This window comes from Canis aureus, chromosome 15 (assembly GCF_053574225.1).
Source record: "Canis aureus isolate CA01 chromosome 15, VMU_Caureus_v.1.0, whole genome shotgun sequence".
In the NCBI taxonomy this organism is placed as follows: domain Eukaryota; kingdom Metazoa; phylum Chordata; class Mammalia; order Carnivora; family Canidae; genus Canis; species Canis aureus.
Window position 1 is genome coordinate 4,830,426 of NC_135625.1, and position 25,039 is coordinate 4,855,464.

Consider the following 25,039-nt stretch of genomic DNA (forward strand, 5'->3'; position numbering starts at 1 on the left):
TCACCCAGTCACCCCAAACCCCCGCCCACTTCTGTATCCACTCCCCCTTGTTCGTTTCCCAGAGTTAGGAGTCTCTCATGTGATATTTCCCACTCATTTTCTGTCCTTTCCCCTTTAATCCCTTTCACTATTTTTTATATTCCCTGTAGGAGTGAAACCATATAATGTTTGTCCTTCTCCGACTGACTTACTTCACTCAGCATAATACCCTCCAGTTCCATCCACATCGAAGCAAATGGTGGGTATTTGTCGTTTCTAATGGCTGAGGAATATTCCATTGTATACATAGACCACAGCTTCTTTATCCATCATCTTTCCATAGACATCGAGGCTCCTTCCACAGTGTGGCTATCGTGGACATTGCTGCTAGAAACATTGGGGTGCAGGTGTCCTGGCGTTTCCCTGCATCTGTATCTTTGGGGTAAATCCCCAACAGTGCAATTGCTGGGTCGTAGGACAGGTCTATTTTTAACTCTTTAAGGAACCTCCACACAGTTTTCCAGAGAGGCTGTGCCAGTTCACATTCCCAGCAACAACAGTGCAAGAGGGTTCCCCTTTCTTTGCATCCTCTCCAACATTTGTGGTTTCCTGTCTTGTTAATGTTCCCCATTCTCACTGCTGTGAGGTGGGATCTCATGGTGGTTTTGATTTGTATTTCCCTGATGGCCAGTGATGCGGAGCATTTTCTCATGTGCTTGTTGGCCATGTCCATATCTTTTTTGTAAGCCCGGACATTTTTTTTTTTTTAAGATTTTATTTGTTTGAGACAGAGAGAGAGAGAGAGAGAGAAGGAGGGAGAGAGGCAGAGACACAGGCAAAGGAACAAGCAGGCTCCCTGCAGGGAGCCCGACACAGTACTCAATCCTGGGTCTCCAGGATCACACCCTGGGCTGAAGGTGGCATTGAACTGCTGAGCCACCCAGGCTGCCCAAACCAGGATCCTTTTGAAGGAGTGGCTCATTTACATCCAAAGTTTGAAAACTTTTGTCTCTGCTCCTTGTAGGAAGTACTGTAACATCCAGGGATCCTGGGTTTGATCACAACTGGGCCAGTGAAGTGTGAAGTCAACATTCTGCATTAATCTTTGAGAAGGAAAGGAAAACAAAGGTGTTTATTGCACAGCCTTAAAGTAATGAGATCCAAATCGTGAAAATAAAGAAATATGTATAAAAATCTGCCATGCCATAGAACATCTCTTTCTTACTGTATTACTCTATTACTCTAGAGCGCCATTCTCTACAATGTGTAGGATATCACTCTAGGTTAGTAACTACAGCTAAAAGTAAATAGTAAGTTTATTTCTCCATCTCTGTTTATGCTTACAGTCATTAACAGTTTGGTATTTTATTTCATGTAACAAGTGGTGACTTAATTGCAGATGCAGCAGAAAAAAAATAAATGCTGATTTGGGGGTTCTTCTTTACTTTCTTACATGACCTTTCCCTTAGGGGAAATTGAGGAGAATAGATTTTATTTAGGAAGAATGTAAAGAATACAGATAACCTTCAAGTTTTTGACTTCCAAAAATATTAAGAAATAAAGCAGGCTTAATAACCTGAAAACACTACTGCTATAACATACAAGAGATTCTGAAGAAAAAAAATTACAAATTTATTTTTAGATGTATCACAGAACTCCTATAAGAAAGAAATCTGCAGTGTGTGAAAAGTCAAGAGGGAGCCAGAAACCAAGAACTATCTAGAGCCTTAAGGCCAAATGCTTTTACTCGGGAATGAGGAGAGTGGACCCTTGGGAACTAGGAACTTGGGTTTAAATGGCAAATGGGGTTAGAAAATGAAGCTGTGGGCCTATATAAAGTGAGTAGTATTGGAGATGAGACCTTCCAAATAAAACCAAAATTTGGGACAGGTACATACTTGGTGAAGAAGGAAAAAATTCACCGTTTGACCAAGAAACTACACTATCTGGCTCAGAGTTTCAATCATGGAAAGAAAAAATATTGCTTTCATACAAGTTATATTTCTGAACTAAAAAACAATTTAGAAAATCAATAGCATAAAGCAGTCCATTAACTGTATTTGTAAGTTTGAAACATACTTATAAATAATGGATACATCAAAAGAAACCACAATGGAAATGAGATAATATTTAGAACTGAAGAAAAATCTCCTAGGCTACAGATAAAGTAATATTTTGAGGGAAATATATAGTTCTAATAGCTTTTTATTAGTAATAAAAATAACTACAAATTAGCTGAATATCCATCAATGGCAATTAGGGAAAATCTATTCAGTGTATTCAAGGAAGTGAATAAAATAATAAAGTTGATACTAGAAATTAATAACAAATACTAATCAATTGATTCTTTGAAGAAACTGAAAATAGGTAAATTTCTGAAAGCTTAATCAAGCTAATTTCCATCTAAGGCATAAAAGTGTAACAAAACACACTGATAATGTTAAATATATAGTCAAAGTGAGATTCTGTAGTATGTGAATGGTGCATAATTCATTTAACTCTAGTTTAAAAGTTAAAAAACAAATGTAGTAAAACCATAACTATAATATCTGTACTTGTAAAATTTACAATATAAAAATATATAAATCTTAACACCAATAACCTAAAATGCATGGCAGAAGAGAAAGTATAAAGCATAGAAATTCTATTGGATAGTTTAAAATAGGGTGTCAGGAATTTAAGATATTTTAGCAAGTCTCATGGTAACCACAAGGAAAAAACTATAGTAACTACCCAAAAGAACATGATAAGGGATTCAAAGTATGCTGATACCACAAGATATCAAAACACACACAAAAAGGACAGCAGGATAAGAAGCAAAGAACAATGGATCTACAAAACAACCAGAAAACAGTTAATAAATGGTAATAATAAATTCTTTACTTATCAATAATGACTTTAAGTGTAAGTGGATTAAATTCTCCAACAAAATATATGGAATAACTAAAAGGATTTTAAAAATCACCAATATGCTGCCTACATTTAGCCTTAAAGATACACATACACTGAGTAAAGGATGCAAGTAGAAATTTCAAGCAAATGGTCACTAGAAAAACAAAGCAGATACTTTGATACTTCTATCAGACAAAACAGACTTCAAAACAAAAATGGTATAAAGAGACAAAGAAGGTCGCTTAATCTTAACAGGGTCAAATCCACCAAGAAGATATGACAATTATAAACACTTATGTGACCAAGAGCTGAGCACCTAAATACATAAGGCAAAAACTAATAGAAATAAAAGGAGCAATAAACAGCAATAAGATAGCAGTTAAGGACTTTAATACCCAACCCTCAATAATGGATAGATCATCCAGACAGAGTCAATAAGAAAGCAGATTTAAACAGCACTTTAAACCAGAGAGAACAGAGAAATACAGAACATTCTATTCAACAACATCAAAATATACATTTTTCTCAAGTGCAGATAGAACATTTTCTACAAGAGAGCATGGTTTTGATCACAAAACAAGTCCTAGAAAATTAAAGAAGACTGAAATCACACCATTTATTTTCTCTGACCACAGTGATGTGAAGCTGGAAATCAGTAACAAAAAAAAAAATTGAATAATTTATCAATACACAGAAATTCAACAACACTTTCCTGAACAACCAATGGATCAGAGAATTTAAAGGGGAAATCAAGAAAATGGAAACACAATATACCAAAATTTATGAAATGCAGCAACAGTGGTTTTTAGGAGAGAAGTTCATAGCAATAAATGCCTACATTAGGAAGAAAGATACTCCCCCCACACACCAAAAAGCAAAACAAACAAAAAAACACCCTACCTATCTCTATCTCTTAATGAAGTAGAAGGAAGAACAGAGACCAAATTTAGAAGAAATAATATAGAGCAGAAACAAATAGAGAACAGGAAAACAATAGAAATGATTAACCAAATTAAATATTTTTTTAAAAAGAGAAACAAAATGGACAAACTTTTACCTAGACTAACCAAAGAAAAAAAGAGGACCCAAATCAATAAAATGATGAATAAAAAAGGAGATATTAAAACCAGTGATACCATTGAAATATAAAGAGCCATCAGAGGCTGTTATGAACAATGGTATGCCAACAAATTGAACAACCTAGAAAAAAATGGAAAAATTCTGAGAAACTTACAACTCACCAAAACTGAGTCAGGAAGAATAAAAAATCTGAATAGACTAATTACTGGTAAGGAGACTGAAGCAGTAATCAAAATTCTCCCAATACAGAAAAGCCCAGTCCAGATGTTTCCTTGGTGAATTTTACCAAACACTTAAGAATTAATGGCAGTTCTTCTCAAATTTTTTCACAATATTGTGAAGCAGGGAACACCTCAACACATTTCATGAGGCCAGCATTACTTTTATAACAAAGCCAGAATAGGACACTGTCCAAAAATGTCCAGAGACCAGTATCTCTGATGAATATAGATGCCAAAATTCTCAACAAAATACTAGCAACCTGAATTCAATAGCATATCAAAATATGATTTACATAACCAACCATCCTTGAATGCAAGGATGTTTGAACATATGCAAAACAATCAATGTAATGCAGCACATTAATTGGATAAAAGAAAAAAAATCATGTTCATATCAATAGACACAGAAAAAGCACATTATACAATTCAATATACATTCATGGTAAAAAATCTTAACAAATTAGATATAAAAGATACATATTTCAACATAATGAAGGCCATATAGGATAAGCTTACAGCTAACATTATACTTAATAATGAAATGTTGAAAGCTTTTCCTGTAAAATCAAAAATAAGACAAGAGTGCCCACTTGTACTGTTCTTATTCTACATTGTGGAAATCCATGCCAGAATAGTTAAGCAAGAAAAGGACATAAAATGCATCATAATTGGGGAAAAATATCTCTATTTGAAGATAACATGATTTTATATAGAAAAATACTAAAGAATGCACACACAGATCAATGAGATCAGTAAAGCCATGGGACACAAAATTAACATACAGAATTAGTAATTTTTCTATACATTGATGACAAATTACCTAAAAGAATTTAAAGAATTGATACATTTTTAAAGCTTTTATTTAAATTCTAATTAACATATATTGTAACATTAATTGCAGCAGAATTTAGTGATTCATCACTTACAGATAACATCCACTGCTAATCACAAGTGGTCTCCTTAATACCCACCACGCATTTAACTCATGCCTCCTGCCCACCTCCCCTCCAGCAACCCATAGTTTATTCTCTATAGTTAGAGTCTGTTTTATAGTTTGCCTCTCTCTCCCCACCATGTTCATCTGCTTTGTTTCTTAAATTCCACATATAAGTAAAGTCATGGTATTTTCCTTTCTCTGACTGACTTATTTCACTTAGCATCATGCACTCTAGCTCCATCCACATCATTGCAAATGGTAAGAGTGCATTCTTTCTGATAGCTGAATACACACACACACACACACACACACACACACACACACACCATAGCTTCTTCATCTACTCATCAGTTGACGGGCATTTGGGCTTTCTCATAATTTGACTATTTTTGATAATGCTACTATAATAACATCAGGATATCTGGGTCCCTTTGAATATGTATCAAGATTCCAATGGTATTTTCATTTTTACAGAGCAGAAAAAACAGTTTAATATTTATACAAACTGCCAAAACTCCAAACAGCTAAAGCAACCCTGTGAAAGAAGAATAAAGCAGGAGGCATCACACTTTCTGATTTCAAGCTGTAGTATAAAGCTATGATAATGAATACTACATAGTACTGGCATAAAAGCAGACCAATAGATCAATGAAACAGAACTGAAAGCCCAGAAATAAACCCAAGAATATACAATCAATTAATATTTTACAAAGAAGCCTGAAATATTCAATGAAGAGAAATCAGTCTCTTCATTTAGTGCTGCCAGGAAAATGGGACATTCACATGTAAAAGAATGAAAATAGATTCCTATCTTATATACTCATGAAAATGGATTAAAGACTTAAAAAGTTCTGTGATGTGGATCTTGGAAATGATTTTTGGATAGGACACCTAAAGTAAAGGCAATAAAATAAGAAGTGGAACTTACTTCAAACTTCAAAGCTTCTACACAGCAAAAGAAGCAATCAACAAAGTGAAAAGATGACTTACGGAATGGGAGGAAATATTTGCAAAACATGCATCAGATAAACATTTAATATCCAAAATAAAGAACTTCCACAGCTCAACAGCAACAAATAAAAAATAATCCAATTAAAATGGATAAATGACCTGAAGAGAAATTTTTCCAAAGAAGATATATGAATGACCAACAGGTGCTAATAAAGGTGATGACCACAGTTATCAGAGAAATGCAAATCAAAACTACAATGAAATATCATCTCACACTTGTTAGGAAGGCCATCAAAAGGACAAAAGATAACCAATGCTGGGAAGAATGTAGAGAAAAGGAAACATTTGAGCACTGCTGGGGGGATTATAAACTTGCAAAGCTGCTATGGAAAACAGTATGGAGGTTCTTCAGGAAATTAAACATAGAAATATCAGTTCTGGAGAAAATGGCAGAGAAGGAGGATCCTAAGCTCACTCTGACTCACAGATATACTTATATAACACCCATAACAGTGTAAATAACTCAAGAAAGACACAAAGACAGGCAGAAAAGACTCTCCACAGCTAATTGTAGAGAAGAGTTCACACTGAAAATGGTAGGAAGAGCAGAGACATGGCTGGGAAACAAGCTGACTCACAAGACTGTCTGCAGGAGGAAAGGACACAGCAAACACAAAGAAGAGGGAGGATCAGACCCCACACCAGGCACCTCAGGCACAGGGGACCAGCACTGGGACAAATCCCTACATTTGGCTTTGAAAACCACAGGGGTCTAACTTCACAAGTTTTTACAATCAGTGGGGCTCAACATGGCAACTTTAAAAATCAGCAGGCTCAGCTCTGGGACAGCCAGAAAGCAGTAGGAAAATGAGTTCTTATCCTTAAAGAGTCAGAGCATAACACATAGCCCCACTGAGATATAGCATAGAGATAGCAGTTTGAAGAACACCTGGGGTATGTGAGAAAAGACTTATTTACTAAACTCAGAATGTGTGCTAGAGGGACAGGGGTCTCTAGGGACTTCTCTAAGAACAAAAGAGCTGGCAAGCACCATTTCTCACCCCACTCCCTGGCCTAGATAACCCCACACATGTGAGAACCAAAATGAATATTTTCCACCAAGCTTGCTAACAGTGCCTGCCCCCAACCTCTCACATTCTCATGCAGATCCAGCCCATCCAACCCACCTTCAGCAAGAGTCCATTTATAGTGGTGTCACTATAAAGCATGGCATCATGCAAGCAGCCCTGACACTGGACAGTATCACTCCAAAGTGACTCCTATCCTGGGAAGAGGGGAAGATAACCACACACACCAGTTTTACTGTGGCCCCAGGAGTGGTCTGGTGGCAGACATCTGGTATGACTTCAGGTCCTGCCCACCAATGAGAGCCTCTCAGGGAACAACACAGGCAGAGAAACCTGCAGGTCAGTGGGACTGCATCTATGGCAAATGCCTGGTCTGTCAACTCAAGTGCAAAGCAGTCTCAGACTAGCCCATTAACAACACAGGGACCAAACACTGCCCACAATAGGCAAATATAGTCATTGCAGATGACTGGAATGAAGGCAAATATGGCTCAGCCAACAACAGTAGGTGCACACAAAGTGCAAAGGAGACATTCTCCTGAAGTGCCAGATTCTGGTGGACAAGAACAGGACCTTTTCATAAGGCCACTACTTTCAAGAGCAGGAGACATAGCTGATTTCATAACATATAGAAACAAATACAGAAAGCTATACAAAATGAGGATACAGATAATTATGTCCCAAATGAAAAAACAGAACACATTCACAGCAAGAGAGCTACACAAAATGGACATAAGCAATGTGCCTGACAGAGAATTTATTTATTTTATTTTAGAGAGAGAGAGAGAGAGAGCACATTCAAGCAGAGGTTGGGGAGGGGCAGAGGGAGAGAATACTCCATGCTGAATGCAGAGCCTGACATGGGGCTTGATCTCACAACCCTGAGATCATGACCTGAACTGGAATCAAGAGTCAGATGCTTAGCTGACTGAGCCACCCAGGCACCCACTGACAGAGAGTTTAAAATAATGGTTATAAACATACTCACTGGACTTGAGAAAAGAGTGGAGGATCTTAGTGAGACCTCAACAAAAAGAAAATACAAAAAAGAACAAATCAGAGATGAAGAACTCAAGAGCTGAAATTAAAAATACACTATGGGAATGAAGAGTAGATTAGAAAAGGCAGAACGGATCAGTGACCTAGAAAACAGAAATGAAAAGCAATTAAGATGAATGGGAGAAAGAAAAAAAAGAGTAATAAAGAATGAGAATAGATGAAGGAAACTCAGTGATAATAACAAGCATGATAGCATTTGCATTATAGGGATCCCAGGAGGAAAAGAGAGAAAAGGAGGCAGAAAATTTTATTTGAAGAAATAATAGCTGAAAACTTCTAAAATCTGAGGAAGGAAACACCAGATCCGGAGGCACAGAAAGGCCCCAACAAAATCAACCCAAAGAGGTCCATACCAATACATAGAATAATTCAAGTGGCAAAAGGTAGTTACAGAGAACTCTAAACGCAGAAAGAGAAAAGAAAGCAGTTACATATAAGGGAAGACTCACAATGTGATCAGTGGATTTTTCAGCAGAAACTTTGCAGTCCAAAGGAGAGTGGCATGATATATGCAAAGTGCTGAAAGGAAAAATAAAACCAGCAACCAAAAATACCCTAGCTAGCAAGGCTATCATTCAGAATAAGAGAGATAAAGAGATTCCCAGACAAACAAAAGTTAAAAGAATTCATCACCACTAAACCAGCTTTAGAAGAAATGTTGAGGGAATTCTTTGAGTGGAAAGAAAAGACCACAAGCAGGAGTAAGAATAGAAGGAGGCACAAATACAGTAAAATCAAGTATATCTATAAGAAATCACTCAAGTGGGACACCTGAATGGCTCAGTGGTTGAGCATCTGCCTTTGGCTCAGGTCATGATCCCAGGGTCCTGGGATAGAGTCCAGCATCAGACTCCCTGTAGGGAGTCTGCTTCTCCCTCTGCCTGTGTCTCTGACTCTCTCTCTGTCTCTCATGAATAAACAAATAAAATCTTTTTTAAAAAATCACTCAAGGGATTCACAAAATAAGAGAATGTAAAATATGACAACATATACCTGAAGTATGAGGGAAAAGAAGTTAAAATTTAATACTTTCAGAATTGGTTCAAACTTAAGTGACCAACAACTTAATGTAGACTACTTTAACGCATTATATATTATATGTGGACCTAATGTTAGCCATAAATAAAAGAACTTTAATAGACTTGCAAAGAAATAAAGTCAATCCAAATCTATTGTTAAAGAGAGCCAGCAAATCATGAGACCAGGGAGCAACAAAGGAACATAGAAGTGCTACAAAACCAACATTAAAACAAGTAACAACAACAACAACAACAAAAAAAAAACAAGTAACAAAATGGCAGTAATTACATACTTAATAATAACTTTAAATGAAAATGGATTAACTGCCTCAAAAGACAAAGCATTGCTGAATGCATAAAAAAAGCAAGACTCTTGTACAGACTACCTATAAGAAAGTCATTTTAGATCTAAACACAAGCAGATTCAGGGTGAAGGGGTGAAAAAACCATCTCTTATGCAAATGGAAGTGAAAAGAAAGCCAAGGTAGCAATACTTAGACAAAGCAGCTTAAAACAAAGACCATAACAAAAAATAGAGAAGGACACTGTTTAATCATAAAGGGAATAATTTAACAAGAAGATAGAACAATTCTAAATATTTGTGCATCCAATATAGCAGCACCCCAAATACAGAGAACAGCTATTAACAAACATATAAGAAGCAATCAATAGTATCTAGTACTAGTAGGAGACTTTAACACCCCACTTACATCAATGGCTAGATCAACCAAACAGAAAATCACAGAGGAAACAGTGGCTTTGAATGATACATTGGACCAGACGGATCTAACATACATTCAGAACATTCCATCCTATAATAGTGGAATACACATTCTTTTAAGTACACATGAACTTTCTCCAGAACAGACCACATGTTAGACCACAAAACAAGTCTCAATGAATTCAAAAAGAATGAAATCGAATCATCTATCTTTTCAGACCACAACATTATGAAGCTAGAAATCAACCACAAGAAAAAAATTTAAAAAGAACAAAAACACATGGAGGTTAAATAACATACTATTAAACAATGAATGGATCAACCAAGAAATCAAAGAGAAAATAAAAAAACTACAATAGTCCAAAATCTTTGGGCTGCCACAAAGACTGTTCCAAAAGGGAAATTTATAGCAATACAGGCCTATCTCAGGAAGAAAAATCTCAAATGAACAAGCTAATGTTATACCTAAAGGAATTAGAAAAACAACAAACAAGGCCCCAAAACCAGCAGAAGGAAGGAAATAATAAAGATTAGAGTGGAAATAAATTAAATTGAAACAAAAAATCTATAGAACAGATCATTGAAACCAGGAGCTGATTCTTTGAAAAGATAAAAAAAAATTTGATAAGCCTGTAGCCAAACACATCAAAGAGAAAGAGAGACAGAACTCAAACACAGAAATGGAAGAAAAATAACACCACAGAAATACAAAGGATTATAAGACAATATTAGGAAAGATATGCCAACAAATGAGACCATCTAAAAGAAACAGATAATTTCATAGAAACTTATAACCTCCCCAAACTGAATTAGGAATAGGAAAGCTGAGCAGGCTGATTGCCATCAATAAAATTGAATTAGTAATAAAACAAAACTCCCAACAAACAAAAGTCCAGGGCCAGATGGCTTCACAGGTGAAATCTACCAAAAATCTGAGTGACTCAGTGATTGAGAGTCTGCCTTCAGCTCAGGTCGTGATCCTGGGGTCCTGAGTCAAATTTGGCATTGGACTCTCTGCAGGGAGCCTGCTTCTCCCTCTGCCTATATGTCTCTGCCTCTCTCTCTCCATGTCTCTCATGAATAAATAAATAAAATCTTAAAAAAAAAAAAGTTAATACCTATTTTTTTCAAGCCATTCAAAAAAAAAAAAAGAAAAGAAAAGAAAAGAAGAAAAGAAAAGAAAAGAAAAGAAAAGAAAAGAAAAGAAAAGAAAAGAAAAAAACCAGAAGAGGAAGTAAAGCTTCCTGAGGCCAGCATTACCCTGATACCAAAACTAGGTAAAGACATTAGGAAGAGATCTATAGGCCAGTATCTCTGATGGACATAGAAAAAATTCTTAAAATATGAGCAAACTTAATCCAATAATGCCTTAAAATATAATTCACCATGATCAAGTGGGGTTTATTCCAGGGATATGAGTGTGGTTTATTTGTAAATTGCATTGATTGATATATCACATTAACAAGAGAGGATTTAAAATCATATAATCATTTCAATAGAAGCAGAAAAAGCATTTGACAAAGTGCAATATCCATTCATGATAAAAAAAAAAAAGCCTCAACCAAGCAGGTTTAGAGGGAACATACCTCAACATAATAAAGGCCATACATGAAAAGCCCACAGCTAACATCATATTCAATGGTGAAAATTTCAGAGCTTTTTCCCTAAGGTCAGGAAAAAGACAAGGGTGACCACTCACCAGTTTAATTCAACATAGAACTGGAAGTCCTACCCACAGCAATTGGATCATGAAAAAAAATAAAAAGCATCCAAACTGATAAGTAAGAAGTAAAACTATTTGCAGATGGTGTGATAATATATACAGAAAACTCTAAATACTACATGAGAGAACTACTAGAACTGATAAATAAATTCAGTTATCACAGGATACAAAAATCAACATATAGAAGTCTGTTGTATTTCTGTAATGTAGTAGCAGAAATAGAAATTAAGAAAACAATCTCATTTACAATTGCACAAAAATAACAAAATACCTAGGAGTAAACTTACCAAGGAGGTGAAAAACCTGTATTCTGAAAACTATAAATATTGATAAAAGAAATTGAAGGCGACAGAAACAAATGGAAAGACATCTCATACTCATGGATTGGAAGAACAAATGTTAAAGTTTCCACACTTCTCAAAGCAATCTACACATTTAATGCAATCTCAATCAAAATACCAATGACAGGGGAGCTTGGACGGCTCAGTCGGTTAAGTGTCTCCCTTATGTTCAGATCTTGATCTCAGGGTCGTGGGATAGAACCCCCACTGGCCTTCCTCCTCAGTAGTGAGTTTGCTCCTTTGTCTTCTGCCCCTCCTCCTGCTTGTGCATGCTCTCTCTCAAATAAATAAATAAAATCTATATTAAATAAATAAGTATTTATATAAAGTAAATAAAATCTATAGATAAATAATTTTTAACATACCAACAACATTTTTCACATAAGTAGTAATGGTACAATTTGTAGAGACACAAAATGCCCCCAAAAGCCAAAGCAATCATGAAAAAGAACAAAACTGAAGGTATCACAATCCTAGATTTCAAGACATACTACAAAGCTGTAATAATCAAAACAGTGTAGTATTGGCATGAAAATAGGCACATAGTTCAATGGTATAGAATATAGAGCCCAGAAAGAAACCCACAATTATATGGTCAATTAGTCTTCAATAAAGAAGGCAGTAGGTAATAGGAAAAACTCTTTTCAACAAATGGTGTTGGGGATACTAGACAGCTACATGCAAAAGACTGAAACTGGACCACTTTCTCACAACACACACAAAAATAAACTCCAAATGGATGAAAGACCTAAATTTGAGATAGGGAACCTAAGAATCCTAGAAGAGAACACAAGCAGTAGCATCTTTGATATCACCCGTAATAATTTCTTTCTAGTTATGTCTCCTGAGGCAAGAGTGACAAAAGCAAAAATAAACTACTAGGACTATATTAAAATAACACTCCTCTTCACAGCAAAGGAAACAATCAACAAAACTAAAAGACAGCCTACAGAATAGGAGAAGATACTTGCAATGATATGTTCAATAAGAGGTTAATACCCAAAAAATCACAGTTCAAAGTATTGCCTCACATCTGTCAGAAAGGCTAAAATCACATTTAGCAAGGATGTGGAGAAATGGAAACTCTCATGCACTGTTGGTGGGAATGCCAACTGAGGCAACCACTGTGGAAATCAGTACGGAGGTTCCTCAAAAAACTAAAAACAGAATTACCATATGATCCAGTAATTCCACTGCTGGGTATTTACCCAAAGAATGCAAAAACATTAATTCAAAAAGATATATGCACTCCTATGTTTACTGCAGCACTATTTAAAATAGTCATATTAGGGAAGCAACCCAAGTGTTTATCAATAGATGAGTGGATAAAGACAAAGTATATATATATTTGTGTATATATACATATATATACATTTGTATATGTATATATACATATGTATATATATATACACTCACACAAACACACAATGGAATAATACTCAACCACAAAAAATGAAATCTTGCCCTTTGTAAGAGCATTGATGGATTCGAGGGTATAGTGCTAAGTGAAATAATTCAGAGAGAAAAAGACAAATACTATATAATTTCACAAATATGTGGAGTTTAAGAAACAAAACAAAGGAACAAGGGGCAAAGGGGATAAAACCCAGACTCTTAAATATAGGTAAATAACTAGTGGTCATCAAGGGAAGGTGGGTATGGTTGAAATAGGTGAAGGGGATTGAGAAAGTATGCTTACCATGATGAGAACTGAAAAATGTATGGAACTGTTGAATCACTATATTTACACCTAAAACTAATAGAACACTGAATGTTAGTTATACTGAAATTTTAAGAACACAAAAATACCCTCCAAAGCAAATAGAAATACCATATGATCCAGCAATTCCACTTCTGGGCATATACCCAAAGGAAATGAAAACCTCAACTTGAAAAGACACCTGAATCCCCATGTTCCCTGAAGCATTATTTACAATAGCCAAAACATGGAACCAAGTTAAGTGTCTATCAGTTGATGAATGAATAAAGAAGTTGTGGTAATATAAGGGTCTAGTTTTAATCTTTTACATATGAATATCCAATTCTCATATACATGATATATATGGTTCATAAATATAAATTTATATGTATAATGGAATACTATTTAACTGTAAAAAATGAGGAAATATACCATTTGTGACATCAGAGATGGACCTTGAGAGAATATGCTAAGTGAAAGATGTCAGACAGAGAAAGGCAAATACCATATAATCTCATTTATATGTAGAAACTAAAAAAGAAACACCAAAGTCACAGAAAAAAAGATCAGATTTTTAGTTATTTGAGGTAAGGGTTGGAGTGAAGAGAGTTTCAGGAAAATGGTCAAAAAGTAAAATGTCCAGTTATAAGTAAGTATCAGGAGTATAATGTTCAACATGTTAATGTGAAGACTATAGCTAACACTGCTGCAGGGAAGTTGTTGAGAGAGTAACTTCTAAGAGTTCCTATCAAAATGAAAATTTTTCTTTTTGGGGTGCCTGGCTGGCTCAGTCAAAAAACATGCAATTCTCTATCTCAGGGTCATTGGTTCAAGTCCCACATTAGGTGTAGATAGTACTAAATTTTAAATATATAAATATATTTAAATACTCATATATATATATATATATATGGAGATATATATATCCATATGAGATGAATACTAACTACACTTACTGCATCATTATCTCACTATATATGTATTTCAAACCATTATACTGTACACCTTAAATTTATAACAGTGATATATGCCAACTGGGAAAATAAACATAAGGAAATGAAAAAAAATTTCACTAATCAAAAGACGATTTTTGAGAACACTGATAAAATAGGTAAATTTCTGAAAGCTTAAAGACGAGGGGGAAAAGAAAGTAAAAAAAAACAGTAGACTTGAAAAAGGAAATGTTTTTACATTTTTACATACATTTTACACACATACACATTTTTATATCTAAGTTTTTAATTTTGAGATACTTTTGGTAACTTATATGAAATTAAGAAAGGCACCTGATGGAAAAGAAAATGTAAAAGTTGATCTGGTATAATATTAGAATAAGTAGATATAATTCAGAAAAAAATGGGTTTAAAAATCAGAAGTACAATAATACAACCAAGTATAATAACTAGAGATTAGAATACAAGCAGGTTCAATGTAAGCCACTATTTGTCCAGTAAAATAAAAGATATCCAGTTGGTTAATTCATACAATTTTAACACCGGAAGAACACTTCAGTTTCTTTACAGCTTGGGGAAATATCTTTCTTTTCACCAAGGAAAGACTGCCATGGTAAGGAGCTCAATTGGATGGTGCCGATCACCAAATATCTCCCCATAAAATAATATGCTAACATCTCAAGTGGACTGAAGAGCAGTGATTTGAGCATCCAAGTGGGCAGCGCTCAAGGACCACCTGTGAAGTCATGCAGACTTCCAAAGAGATTCCTGGGTGAAACCTGAGTACAGTCAAAATAAGGGCATGAAATGAGACTTTGTAGTTTTGTTCAAAAATGTAAAACCAAGCAGATGTCTGTGAGAGGTTTACAGTGCTCTAGGCTTATCTTTTTCCTGGTGGACATGTGAATTCCACATTATCTTGTCTACTATACTAAAAAAATAAATAAATAAAAAATACCATGTTGCAGGAAAAGGAGTCCTTCAGGTCCTGCTTGGGATCAGTGTTCTCAACACTCTTTAGCTAGCTTGATTGCTCCACCAGTCACTGGTCTTTGACTTTAGTCATTTAGAACACCTTAGAGAGGGAACAGAGCAAAAAGTATCAAAAATAACCTAATGAAACTGATCAATAAGAAGCGAATATCTGAATATGAACACACACACACACACACAACCCCCAGGCAAATTGTACTAAATATTCAAGGAAGAGATTGTCTTACATAGAGTATTCTAGAAAATAATTTTCACTGAGTAATTTTTTTTCAATGACTTTATGAACTTGATAGTAAAACTATACCTATTCACTAAACTAGGAATAGAGGGGATCTTCCTCAACTTTTTAAAGACTATCTACAAAGAAAGTGAAAACGAACATTATACTTATTGGAAAAAAAAAACTTGAAGCTTCTCCACTAAGATCAGGAACAAGGCAATACATTCCCTCTTATTACCCCTTTTCAACAGCATGATGAAGTTCTAGCTAATGCAATAAGAAGATGAAATTTAAAATTATGCATATTGAGAAGGAAGATATAAAGATGCCTTTGTTTGCACATAACATGATCTTCTATATAGAAAATGTGAAATATATGACCAAAAAACCACTCCTGGACCTAGTAAGCAATTATATCAAGATTTCTGGATGTAAGGTTAATATACAAGTCAATCGTTTTCCTATGTACTGACAATGAACAAGTAGAACTTAAAATTAAAAGTATATTATTTATATTAGCACCTTCTAAAATTAAGTACTTAGATATAAGCTGGACAAAATATGTTTTTTTTTTTTATTTATTTATGATAGCCACAGAGAGAGAGAGAGGCAGAGACACAGGCAGAGGGAGAAGCAGGCTCCATGCACCGGGAGCCCGATGTGGGATTTGATCCCGGGTCTCCAGGATCGCGCCCTGGGCCAAAGGCAGGCGCCAAACCGCTGCGCCACCCAGGGATCCCCCTGGACAAAATATGTTTAAGAGTAAATGAGGAAAACTGCAAAACCCAGATGAATGAAATCAAAGAACTAAGTAGATGGAGAGATACTCCATGTTCATGAAGATGACAACACAATGTTGCCAACATGTCAGTTCTTCCCAAAATGGTCTATAGATTCAGTGGAATTATTCTGTGGATATCAACAAATGAATTCTAAATTAATAGGGAGAGGCAAAGGATTCAGGACCCACACTATTTATTGAGAAGAAATAAGTTGGAATATTGACACTACCTGACTCCTAGAAAATAACACAGGAGAAAACATAGATGGCGTAGGATGTAGAATTGGCCTTTTGGGTTCAACACCAAAGCCATGATTCATGAAAGAAGAAATGATAAACTGGACTTCATTCAATTCAGAACTGTGGAGGACAATATTAAGATAACGAGACAAAAGCCACTTACTAGGAGAAAATATTTTCAAAAGATATAAAGGATGGTATCTGAAATATACAAAGGATTGTGAAAACTCAACAATACGAACATAAACATTGATTATAAATGGGACAAAACCTTAAAAGACAATTCCTCGAAAAGGATATGCAGATGGCAGATAAGCATGAAAAGATGTATCCCATCATATGTCATCAGGGAAATACAAATTAAAACAACAGTAGGGATGCCTGGGTGGCTCAGTTGGTTAAGTGTCTGCCCTCTGCTCAGGTCATGATCCCAGGGTCCTGGGACTGAGCCCCACATCAGGGTCCCTGCTCACCAGGGAGCCTCCTTCTCCCTCTCCCTCCTTCTCCCCCTGCTGTGCTCTCTGTCAAATCAATCAATCAATCAATCAATCCCCATAACAGTGAGATACCATTACACACTTACTAAAATGACAAAAACTGAGACACTGACAACACCCAATAATGATGAGGTTGTAGAGTAACAAACTCTCTTTCACTGCTGCTGAGAATGCAAAATGGTATGAGATGATTTGGTGATCCCTTATAGGACTAAGCACAATCTTACCACATGATCCATCAATCACACTCCTTGGTATTTACCCAAAGGAGCTGAAAATTTATGTTCACACAAAAAATCTGCACACAGATTTTAATAGCAGCTTTATTCATAATTACCAAAATATAGAAAAAATCCAATGTCCTTCAGTAAGTGAATAGCTAAGTAGATGATGGTATATCCAGACAATGAATTGTCATTCAATACTAAAAATAAATGAGATTCCAAGCCATGATAAAAAGAGAGAAAGGAGCATAAATCTTATTTCATGAAATAATAAAAATTTCCCTAACCTGGGAAAGGAAACAGACAACCAGATCTAGGAAGCCTATAAAGTTCCAAGGAAGATAAACCCACAGACATCCTCAAGGTACATTATAACTGAAATATCAAAAATTAAAGAAGAGAAACTTAAAAGCATCAAGAGAAAAACAGTATGTTATGTGCTAGGAACACACGCTCCCCCCCCCCCCCCAATCAGACTATTAGCAAATCCTTCAGCAGAAGCATTGCAGGCTGGAAGGGAGCGGCATGAAATAATAAAGTGCTGAAAGAAAAAAAAAATGACCAAGAACACTCTACTATGCAAGGTTATCATTCAGAATTGAAGAATGGAATATTTCACATAAGCAAAAGCTAAAGGAGTTCACCACCACTAAACCAACCTTTCAAAAATGTTAAGGAGACTTCTTTAAGTTGAAAAGAAAAGCAATAATTAGTTAAGAACACGTAAGAAAAAATAAATCTGGTCTAAAAGTTAAATATATAATAAAAGTAAATTATTTCACTTTTAAAGCTAGCATAAATGTTATAATACATAAGCAATAAAAACTAAAATTACAATAATTAGTTTAGGAATACAAAGATCAAAAGATGTAAAACTTGATATTAAAAAAAAAAAACACAAAAACAAAATGGAGAAATAGTAAAAATCCTGAATGTTAGAATGGGACCAAACTTAAGTTGTTATCAACTTGACATAGACTGCTATAGATATGTTGTAAGCCTTATAGTAACTACATAAAAACCTATGGTAAAATACACAAAAGAGAAACGAATGTAAGCATATTATTAAACAAAGTCACCAAACCACAGAGGGCAAAAGACAAAAGGAACAGAGAGAAACATCCAAACAGACAGAATGCAATTAATAAAAAAGGAGAAGAGCACACACCTATCAATAAGTACTTTAAATACAATTGGACTAGATTATCCATCCAAAGACATAAGTGGCTGACTAAATAAAAAACAAGACTCATCTATATGCTGCCTGTTAAGAGACTCACTAGGACATAAGGAAACAGACTACAAATGATAGGATGGAAAAAGTTACTTTGAGCAAATGGAAACCATAAAAAAACTGGAATAGCTTTATTTTTATCTGATAAAACAGTCCTTGAAACAAAGACTGTATAAATATACAAAGAGAATTACATAATGATAAAATCAATCCAGCTCTAGATTATGACATATTTAGATATTTATGCAGCCCACATACAGCACCTAAATATATAAATCAAATATTAAGAGACCCAATGGGAGAAATAGACAGCAGTACAATAGGAGGGAAATGTAATATCCCACTTCTATCAATGGATAGGTCACCCAGACAGAAGATTAACAAACATTAGTCTTAAATGACATATTAGACCAGATAGAGTAACAGATATATACAGAACATTCTATCCAAAGGCAACAGATTTCACATTCTTCTCAAGCGCACATAGAACATTCACCAAGAAAGATCATATGCTAGGTTACAAAACAAATCTTAATAAACTTAAGGATGCTGAAACCATACCAAGTATCTTTTCCAACCATAATGGTTTGAAACTTAGAATTCAGTTACAGGATGAAAACTAGAAATTTCAGAATACATGGAGATTAATTAAACATGCTACTGATCCAAGCAGGTTGTAGGTCAAAGAAATCAGAAGGGAAATATAATACCTGAGACAAACAACATGAAAGCCTAAATATGCCAGAATTTCTGGGAAACAGAAGAAGCAGTGGCGTCAAGTTCATGACAATAAATGCCAACCTGAAGAAACAAGAGAAGTCTCAAATAACAACCTAGCTTCACACCTCGAGGAACTAGAAAAAGAACAAAGCCCAAAGCCAGTATTAGGGAGGAAGTAACACAGAGCAGAAATAAATGAAATAGAACATGCTTGAAAAAGCTATAGAAAATGTCTAGCAGTGCAGTTGCTGGATTGTAGGGTAGTTTTATTTTTAACTTTTTGAGGAACCTCATACTGTTCTCCAGAGTGGCTGCACCAGCTTGCATTCCCACCAGCATGCAAGAGGGTTCCCCTTCCTCCACATCCTCGCCAACACCTGTTGCTTCTTGTGTTGTTCATTTTAGTCATTCTGACAGGTGTGAGGTGGTGTCTTATTGTGGTTTTGATTTGTATTTCCCTGATGATGAGTGATGGGGAGCATCTTTTCATGTGTCTGTTGGCCATCTGGATGTCTTCTTTGGAAAAGTGTTTTTCATGTCTTCTGCCCATTTCTTAACTGTATTATTTATTTTTGGGGTGTTGAGTTTGGTAAGTTTTTTATGAATTCTGGATACTAATTCTTTATCAGATAGGTCATTTGCAAATATCTTCTCCCATTCTGTAGGTGGTCTTTTAAGTTTTGTTGATTGTATCCTTTGCTGTGTAGAAGCTTTTTATCTTAATGAAGTCCCAATAGTTCCTTTTTTCTCTGGTTTCCCTTGCCTTTGGAGACATGTCTAGCAAGAATTCGTTGTGGTCAAGGTCAAAGAGGTTGGTGCCTATGTTCTCCTCTAGAAGTCTGATGATTTCCTGTCTCCTGTCTCATATTTAGATCTTTCAAATACAGATTCAAAGGGGCACATGTACCCTGATGTTTATGGCAGCATTATCAACAATAGCCAAATTATGGAGAGAGCCCAAATGTTCATCAGTTGATGAATGGATAAAGAAGTCTGTGTGTGTGTGTGTGTGTACACAATGGAATATTACTCATCCATCAAAATATGAAATCTTGCCATTTGCAATGACATGGATGGAGCTAGAGTGTATTATGCTAAGTGAGATAAGTTAGTGAAAGACAAATATGATCTCAGTCATAGGTGGAATTTATGAAAGAAAACAGATGAAAAAAAAAAGAAAACATATGAACCTGTGGGTAAAGTGAAAAGATAAAAAGGAGAAAAAGACACAAACAATCAGAGACTCTTAACAACAGAGAACAAACTGAGGGTTGATGGAGAAGGAAAGGGGGGCTGGGCTAGATGGCGGATGAGTACTAAATAAGGCACTTGTTGTGATGAGCACTGGGTGTTGTACATAAGTGATGAATCACTGAATTTGGTCCAGAAGCCAATAATGCCCACATACTCACTAAAATTTAAATTAAAAAAAAAATCTATAGAGGGGCACCTGGGTGGCTCATTCAGTTAAGCATCTGACTTTGGCTTGAGTCATGATCTCAGGGTCCTGGGATCAAGCCCCAGGTCAGGCTGCATGCTCAGAGGGGAGTCTGCTTCTCTCCCTCTTCCTCTGCTCCCTTCCCTGCTCGCTCGCTCTCTCTCAAACAAATAAAATCATTTTAAAACTGTAGAAAAATACCAATAAACTAAAAGCTAGTTCTTTAGTGAAATTCACCAAGAAAAAAGGACAAAACAAATAAAATCAGAAATAAATGTTACAACTAATACCACGGAAATAAAAAGGATTATGAGAGACTACTATTAAAAGTCATATACCAACAAATTCAGCAACAGAAGGGATAAATTCCTGAAACACAATACCTACCAAGATTGAGTCATGATAAAATGGAAACTCAGAACTGACCTTTTACTAATAACAAGACTGATTTAATAGGGCAAAACCTTCCCTCAAAACAAAAGTCCAGGACTAAACCACTTCATGGGTAAATTTTTATCAAACATTCAAAGAACTGGCACCCATTCTTTTCAAACTCTTCCAAAAATAGAAAAGGGAGTCATCACATACTCATTTTGAGGCCATTATTCTGATGCCAAAACATGATAAGAATCCAAGAAAATTATAGGCTAATATACCAGAGAAAAATAGATGCAAAATTCTCAATAAAATATTTTTTAGGGGATCCCTGGGTGGCGCAGCGGTTTGGCGACTGCCGTTGGCCCAGGGCGCGATCCTGGAGACCCGGGATCGAGTCCCACGTCGGGCTCCCGGTGCATGGAGCCTCCTTCTCCCTCTGCCTATGTCTCTGCCTCTCTCTCTCTCTGTGTCTCTCATGAATAAATAAATAAAATCTTTAAAAAAATATTTTTTAAAATCAATGATACAATATTATATAAGGATCATACAAGTGATGTTTTGTTTTGGGACTGGAAGAAAGGTTCACCATCTACAATCAGTCACTGTGAAATACATTAACAAAATAAAGAATAAAAATTGTATAATCATCTCAGTAGAAGCAAAAAAAAAGCATTTGACGAAAATCCAACATTCATTTATGATAAAAACTCTCAATAAATGGGTATAGAGGAAACATACTTTGGAATAATTAATAAAGGCTAACTATGACATGTGGCACAGTGAGCGGCATACTCAATAGTGAAAAACTGCAAGTTTTTTCTTTAAGGAACAAGATGCTGCCCACTCTTGCAATTTTTAGTCAACACAGTATTGGAAATCATAGCTAGAGCAATTAGGCAAGAAAAAGAAATAAAAAGCATCCAAATCAGAAAGGAAGAAATAAAACTGTTACTATTTGCAGAAGATGTAATATTATATAGAGAGAAGGCCAAAGACTCCATCAAAAAACTCTTAAAACTAATAAATGAATTCAGTAAAATTGCAAGGTATAAAATCAACATGGTCTAAAGATTTTAAAGTACAGGGGCACCTGGGTGGCTCAATGGTTGAACGTCTGCCTTTAGCTCACATCGTGATCCCAGGGTCCTGGGATCAAGTCCCACATTGGGCTCCTTGCAGGAAGCCTGCTTCTCTCTCTGCTTATGTCTCTGCCTTTCTGTGTCTCTAATAAATAACAAAATCTTTTTTTTAAGGATTTAAAAGTATAAAACTCTGTGGGGAAACATAAGGGGTATACTTCTGGACATTAGCTTTGGCACTGATTTTTAGGATCTGATACAAAATCAATGGAACAAAAGCAAAAGTAAGTAGGACTATATCAAACTAAAAACCTTCTGCACAGCAAAGGAAATCATCAACAAAGGAAAAAGGCAACCTATTGGTGAGAGGACATATTTGCCAATCATATGTCTGATAAGGACTAATATCCAAATATATAAATATAATTAAATAGCAGAAAAACCAAACAATTCTACTTCACAAATGGGAGGAATATTTGAATAAACGTTTTTTCAAAGATGACCTAAGAGGCGGCCAATAGATACATGAAAAGATGCTCAACATCATCATCAGAGAAATGCAAACTGAAATATCACCTCTTGTGTTAGAATGGGCATTATTAAGAAGGCAAGAGATAGCAAGTGGCAAATGTAGAGAAAAGTGAACCCTTGGTGCGTGTTGGTGGTAACGTACACATGCACTGCCATGATTACCGCAGCATTTTTTACAATAGCCCAGATAGGGAAATGACCTAAGTGTCCATCAACGTATGAATGGAGAGCATGCAAAATAATGAAATATTAAGCAATGGAAAATAAGATTATGCCACTGCAGCAACCTGGATGGATCTCAAGGGCATTATGCTAAGTGAAATAAATCAGAGAGAAATGACAAGTACCTCATCTCTATGTGAAATGTTAACAACAACAAAGCCAAGTGTGTAGATACACAGGACAGAATGGTGCTTGCCAGAGGCAGGGGGTGAGAGAAATGTGTAAACTTGTTTCTTAAATACATTGAAAAAATAATTTATAACAAGGTAATTCATACTTAGAAGTTAGGAGAGTTGCAACTGGTGGGGATGGGGTGGGCAGTGAATGAAAGGGGTAGCGTGCTGGTAATTGTTTTCTTATCCAAGTATTGATTACATGGACTTGGTTAGTTTGTGGAAACATATTAAGCTGTATATTCACAATATGTGCACTGTTTTGTGTGTATAATTCAATAAAACATTTTTCCAGAATGCTAAAAAAAAATTAACATGCATCTCCTGGTTGGTGAACATGTTCAAGTTTTGAGGTTGACATGTCTGGAGACAGTGTGCATGCCACATACCCCTGCCCCAAGGCATCTGTTCCATGTGGTTGTTACTTATTTCTATCTTTTGTGTTAAATTAGTAATCTAGCCCAGCTATGAGATACAGGAAGTTCAAAATATCAGAGACCAGGCTACTCCCCCCACGTGGGCAGCATTCTTTCAGATATGGCAAAAGAATCTTGGGGACCTGCTCAGCACTAAAATGGTGAGCCAACATGAAGCCAAGTATTGGAGAAAAAAATTCTTAAAAATGCAACAGAAATGCACTTTGCTGGTAAAGGTGAAACTTCTCCTATAATGTGGTGCCAATAAAAATGTTAGAAAGCTCCAAAGCAGCTAATAGGTATTTGATGGTCTACATGTTTCAAGTCTAAAAAAAAAAAAAAAAAAAAAAGCTTCATCTGATGTTGGAAGAAACACCCAAATCTGCATCTTCTTTCTCATGTTGGTGACGTTGAAGCATCACTTTCAGATAAAGACCTGAATAGCATCATCCAATATCCAAGGAAACCATTCCCAGTTCAAGATGCTGGTGTGGTCTCTGGAAAACAGTGTGGAGGTTCCTCAAGAAGTTAAAAATAGAGCTACCCTGTGACCCAGCAATTGCACTGCTGTGGATTTACCCAAAGGATGCAAACATAGTGATTCAAAGGGGCACCTGCACCCCAGTCTTCATAGCTGCAATGTCCACAATAGCCAAACTGTGGAAGGAGCTGAGATGTCCTTCGACAGATGATGGATAAAGACGTGGTACATATGCAACGGAATATGTTACTCAACCATCAGAAATGACGAATACCCACCATTTGCTTCGATGTGGATGGAACTGGATGGTATTGTGCGGAGTGAAATAAGTCAATCCCCCCTACAGCAGCTGTCACCTTTAAGCTCCCCATCTACCTCATGGAGGCATCAGGTGCCACCGGCTCACTCTCCCCGTGCAGCCCTCCAGAGAGCAAATATGTCCTAGAGAGGAACCGACAGTTGTGTCCGATGCCCCAGATTTTGTGGTTGCCACCTGGGGGACACCCCTGGATTGCCTGGCTCTGGAGGCCAATGGGAGCTCATGTTCCTGGATCCCATGAGACTTTAACAATTGAAGAGATGGCTCTTGGCAAGCTACCACCCCCGGTGCGCTGCACAGATACACTGAAAAACACACCCAGTCTTTTTGAGGAAGAGGCCAAGAGTGTTGGACTGAGGGATAGACACCTGGCTTGGCAGCCATGAGCCCATGGAGTTGCTCTCAGGGAACAGAAGCTGGTAGGTGCAAT

General features: G+C 36.1%; 1 long non-coding RNA gene across 2 annotated transcripts in view; it reads right to left on the reverse strand.

The window, feature by feature from the left end:
• Positions 1–741: 741 nt before the first annotated feature.
• Positions 742–25,039, reverse strand: part of LOC144284221 (uncharacterized) — a 48,327-nt gene continuing 24,029 nt past the window's right edge. The window contains exons 3-4 of one of the 2 annotated variants that reach the window (XR_013352567.1): positions 15,622–15,738; positions 742–1,082 (exon numbers count right to left, since the gene is read on the reverse strand). This is a non-coding gene — a long non-coding RNA (uncharacterized LOC144284221). The remainder of the gene's footprint in view (positions 1,083–15,621; positions 15,739–25,039) is intronic. The other variant, XR_013352568.1, reaches the window with a different exon arrangement.